Raw genomic sequence first — 5,881 nt, 5'->3', positions numbered from 1 at the left:
CCCCCCCCCCCCCCGTACTCCATATCCCCACCCTCAAACCACTTCCCGACATCTTTCAAGATTTGGTAGTTGGGTACCTAGAGAGCTGTGCCGTGCTGTACAACAGATGCTGGGAAGCCTTCGTGTGAGTTCTTAGCACTTGAAACTGCTTTCTTTACCTGAGCCCGGAAGCAGAGAAAGCCTTGGTTTCTAGCAGAGGTGCACGTGTCTGACTGCAGGAAGCAGAGGTGGACGTGTCTGACTCCAGGAAGAGAATTGGTCAGACAACAAATGCATCTATTTATAACCTATAATCTGCCGGGCCGGCAACATGCTAATAACCAGCTGGGCATGATGGAGAGGCCACAAGCTGACTGGCAGAATGGGAAGATCTTTGCACTACTGGGCAGAGAAAATGATATACATGAAAGTGCTACATGAGCCAAAAAGCACTGTAAAAAGTGTCCTTGCTGTTATGAGCTGGTTTCCCCACTTACTAGTTCATGTCCTTGGGCAAATCAACCTGTGTCCTCTCTGAGCCTCAGTTTTTTCATCTATAGAATGGAAATAATAATTCTCTTTATCTTACAGGGCTCTTGGAAGCTCAGGTACTTTATACAAAAATTCCTTACAGGGGTGCCTGGGTGGCTCAGTCAATTAAATGTATGCCTTTGGCTCAGGTCATGATCCCAGGGTCCTGGGATCGAGCCCTACATCGGGCTCCCTGCTCAGCGGGGAGCCTGCTTCTCCCTCTGCCTGCTGCTCCCCCTGCTTGTGCTGCCTCTCTCTGACATATGAACAAATAAAATCTTTAAAAAAAATGTAAAATGGGATGCCTGGGTGGCTCAGTCAGTTAAGTGTCTGACTCTTGGTTTAGGCTTAGGTCATATCTCAGGGTCATGAGACTGAGGCCCATGTTGGGCTCCATGCTTAGTGGGAAATCTGCTTGAGATTCTCTCCCTTTCCCTTTGCCCCTCTCCCACTTGCTCACATGCACATGCTCACTCTCTCTTTCTTTCTGTAATATATATATATATATATATATATAATATTATTATATATTACATATATATGTAATATATATATATTATATATTACATATATATATGACTCAGTCAGCAGAATAAGCAAATCTTGATCTCCACGTCATGAGTTCAAGCCCGACATTGAGTGTAAAGATTACTAAAAAAAAAAATAAACTTAAAACAATTTTTTAAATGTAAAATAAATGAACCTATAGTCAAAAACTATCATGGTGTATTATCTAAAGCTATGACACTGGCAGTTTGTTTTGTTGTTTGCTGGTTTGTTTTCTCTCTCTGCAGAGATCATGAGGGAGTATATATTTTTTTGGTTGGTTTTGTGGTTTCACCAATGTAATCACCAAGCCTTTTCCAGTAAAGAACAAAGTGGGAAGTGGGAAATAAATGAACAAATTATTTGAGATTGATCATTTCCCCACACTTGCCCTTACTTAATCTCCAATTACTAGTCTTCACACTTCAGGCTGAGAAATCACCCATGATTTTGAAGATTTTGAAGGTCTCATCCCCATTTTGTAGAATTAGAATCACAGAAGAGTTAAGGTGACAGAACTATTAACTCCAGCCTCTACCCGTTTAATATACTTGAGAAACATGTTTGTGAAATGCTAGATTGAGGATCAAAGGGTTGTAAATATAAGTTAATGCAAATGATCTGATTTCATCTTAAATGATCTATAATAATTTAGGAGACTGCAAATAGATACTCAGATTTTGCTCTTCATTTTCTACTTGTTCTAGATGTGCTTTTCTCTTTCTCACAGTCTTCTATGGGGCCTTCCTCCCTCTCTGAACAATTCTTCCCAGATCACAAATGTTTTCCCAGCCTGTGAAATGTAGGGACTGGCTGGCCAGAGCATTACGGCAATTGTGTTCTTCTGAAGGAAATCCTTTTTTGAACTGCCAGGAATTTTAGGCTCCAAACTTGGGGGGGCGAAGGGGGGGAGGCGGATTTTTTGGCCTAATGCCAGGTAATTGCCTTCTTTCCCTTTAGCCATCTGAAGGCGACTGGCTGGAGCCCATGGGTAAAACCACAGTCTCCCAGGGCTGGAAGAGAGAGACTTTCAGGGATCTGGGGAGATTGAGACCAGTCATTTCTCCTCCATACAAACAGGACCTCTTTCAAACCACAGCCTGGCCAAACGTTAATGCCTTACAAGGAGAAATCATAAGATTCCATTCATCACAACAGTGTTACAACCAATATCATAAAACATTGTCTTTCATCTAAAAGAGTCTGGCAAACTTTTTCTGTGCAGGACCAGTACATGTTTTAGGCTTCATAGACCATATGCTTTCTATTGCAACTACTTAACGTCTGCCACTGTAGTGCAAAAATAGCCATAGATGATACCTAAGCAAACCAGCGCGTGTTCCAACTAAACTTTACAGGCTATTACTTACCTGAAAGTAATGTAACATTGTGAGTCAGCTACAGTTAAAAAAGAAATTGTGGACACTGAAATTTGAATTTCATTTAATTTTCACATGTCACATAAAATAATTCTTTTTTTTCCCGAGCCATTTACAAATTAAAAAAAAAAATTAGCTCATGGTCTGTATAAAAACAAGCAGCTGACTATAGTTTACTGACCCTTGATCTAAACCACTGGCTTTCAAACTACTTAGGCGAGTCGCTTGAGGGCGGAAGGTGCTGGTTGGGCTCAGCAATCCCCGTTCAGGCCTTTATTATTGGAGCCATCCCCCTTTTTCCTGTTTTATATATGAGGTGCCCAGGTTTGGGGGATTTTTTGTTTTGTTTTGGAGCCTTTTTTTTAAGCTTTTTAAAAATTGAAGTATAGTTGACATATTTGTTTCAGGTGTAAAACAGTGATCTGACATTTATATATGTTATGAAATGATCACCACCGTAAGTCTAGTTACCATCTGTCCCCACACAAAGTTATTACAATAGTACTGACTATATTCCCTATGTTGTACTTTACGTCTCTGTGACTTGATTGTTTTATACCTGGAAGTTTGTGCCATCTCAGGTTTTGTTTTATTTATGGGAAGGTTTCCATAACAAAAGTCACTCATCCAACCAGAAGGCTTTTTTTGCAGCTTCAGTCCATTTTCTTTTGCTCTTCCCTCAGTGAAGATAGAGAATAGTTTATCTAGCTCACTTTGAGGGCCTTTCTAGAAATAATCAACAATTCAATTTTTGTTTGTTTGTTTGTTTTTTAGAGAGGAGGGCAGAGGGAGAGGGAGAATCTTAAGCAGGCTCCACATCTAATGCGAAGTCTGATGCAGGGCTCCGTCTCACAACGACCCTGAGATCACGACCTGAGAGCCAAAATCAAGAGGCAGGTGCTTAACCAACTGAGCCACCCAGGCGCCCCAATCAACAATTCAATCTTAAACAAGCCTTGTCTTTTTATCTACTTCATAAGTCTGTCATAGTTCACCAATTCTTTAGTTTATATTTGGGATTTTTCTCTCCCAAGTTCTCAAAGTCCTACAAAATTCCACAAACTGAAATAATACATCTCAGGAAAGAGCACTTGCTGTGTATCCCTGCATCTTTCTCTATTATTTGGGGCGTCTAGCAGCACTGTGGCTAGAGGGAGAGCCCAGATCGTGCTAGAAGAAAGAAACAAGCGGCAAGGCCAAGGAGACTGTTTGGAGTCTGGTCTGAAGACCAGATTCTCCAAGAGAATCCCTATGTGGGCAAAAAGGTCTTGAGGTCAGAATCCAGGAAAATCTTGAATAGACAAGAAACAAAGTGGGAAGTAGGTAAAAGCAGGCAATTTAGGACAGGTGCCTTAAATAACACAGGGGTGTCTCAAGATCATCTCCTATGGCTCCTTTTTGAAAGAAATAAACTCTATCTCCAATGTGGAGCTCAAACTCATGACCCAGAGAGCAAGAGTTGCATGCTCTACTGACTGAACTAGCCAGGTGCCCCTCCTATGCCTCCTTTATACAAGAATAATACATAGTCATCACAGAAAGAAAATTACATGCTAAGGCACCTGGCTGGCTCAGTTGATGGAGCATGCCATTCTTTTTTACTCTTTTTTTTTTTTTAAGATTTTATTTATTTATTTATTTATTTATTTATTTGAGAGAAAGAGAGAGAGACAGAGTGCCTGAGTGAGCAAGGGAGGGGCAGAGGGAGAGAATCTCCAGCAGACTCTGTGCTGAGCACAGAGCCCCATGCTGGGCTTGATCTCACAACCCCTGACTATGACCTGAGCTGAAAATGAATTGGACACTTAACTGACTGAGCCACCCAGGTGCCCTGGAGCATGTGATTCTTGATCTTGGGCTGTAAATTCAAGCCCCATGTTGAGGGTAGAGATTACGTAAAAAATAAGTAAGTAAATAAATAAATAAAATTTTAAAAAAATTATATACTGAAGAATTCAAATCATCCATAATCCTGCTGTTCAGGGATAATTACTGTTAAAAATTTGGTGTGTGTCCTCCCAGAATTTTTTCTATTGACCATACATATGTATAAGTTTTATATTTTCAGTTGTGTCATTTGGATGTCTCATGGGCAACTCAAATTCACTATATGCCAAAAATGTTTCTTTATCTCCTCTAAACCTGGTTTACTGCTACCTACTGCCCATTTCAAAACCCTGGAGTTCCTCGCCCTAGTTTTCCATCACCACCGTCCCATGGATCATTAGCTCCCTGGTTAGCTCTTCTTTTAAGAAGTCAGATTAGTCACACTCTGACCTACTCTTTCTAAAACATATCTGATTTTTTAAAAAATTCTTTATTTTTTTGATTAAAAAAATTTTTTTTAAGATTTTATTTGTTTGACAGAGACAGCGAAAGAGGGACACAAGCAAGGAGAGTGTGAGAGGGAGAAGCAGGCTTCCGCCGAGCAGGGAGCCCGATTCAGGGCTCGATCCCAGGACCCTGGGATCATGACCTGAGCCAAAGGCAGACGCTTAATGGCTGAGCCACCCAGGCACCCCTAATTTTTTTTTAATTCTTAAGCAAATATAAAACATGTTTATTTCAAAATGAGTCTTGGGGTGTCTGGGTGGCTCAGTCTGTTGGGTATCTGACCCTTGATTTCAGCTTTGATCGTGAGATCAAGTCCCACATCCAGCTCTATGCTGGGTATGGAGCCTGCTTGGGATTCTCCCTCTCCCTCTGCCCCTTTCCCCCTCACTTCCTCTCTTTCTCTCTCTCTTCCTCTCCCTCCCAAAAAAGAGACTCTTTACATTTGCATAACTAAAAACCAGGCTCCCCGGTATAGAGTGGGCAGTGTCTCTGCCAGCTAATATTCTGCTACCTGCTGGACATCAGAAAGTTAGCATTGCCGGGGAAACCAATTAAAGTCGGTGCAAAGCCGTCTTTGGTCCCTGTGAAGTCAGGCATCTGTACCTGAAAGTTGAATTCTAGAGACAGACGGTGCCTTGGAGCCTAGCTCTAAAATGAATTGGCTGTGGGTGCACCTGGCTGGCTCAGTCAGTAGAGCGTGCGATCTTGATCTTGTCAATTCAAGCCCCACGTTGAGTGGAGAGATTACTTACAAATAAAATCTTTCAAGTGAGTTGGCCATGGAAGTGGAGGTGTCTGATGCTGAGTACACCTGATAATTTAGAATCTAAGGACTATTTGGAAGTGGTAATTAATCTCCATTAACACTGGTGTCTTCTCTTTAGGGTCTGAGAATCTCTGGAGAGAGGAGGTGTCCCTAGAAAACAGGTATGCCCTTACACTCTGCTATACTAATAACAGGTAACAGTCACTGAGCACTCAGTGTGTATCAGGCAATGTGCTGAGAGCTTTGTTCTCATGATCTCTCTTACTCTTCACCCCAGCACTCTGAGTGAGACATGTGTAGCAGAAGAGGAAAGGGAGGCTTAGACGCTAAGTTAAGTAATTAGTCT

The sequence above is a fragment of the Ursus maritimus genome, unplaced genomic scaffold (assembly GCF_017311325.1).
Source record: "Ursus maritimus isolate PB19 unplaced genomic scaffold, ASM1731132v1 scaffold_1, whole genome shotgun sequence".
NCBI lineage: Eukaryota > Metazoa > Chordata > Mammalia > Carnivora > Ursidae > Ursus > Ursus maritimus.
Note: the sequence above shows the minus strand (reverse complement) of the source record.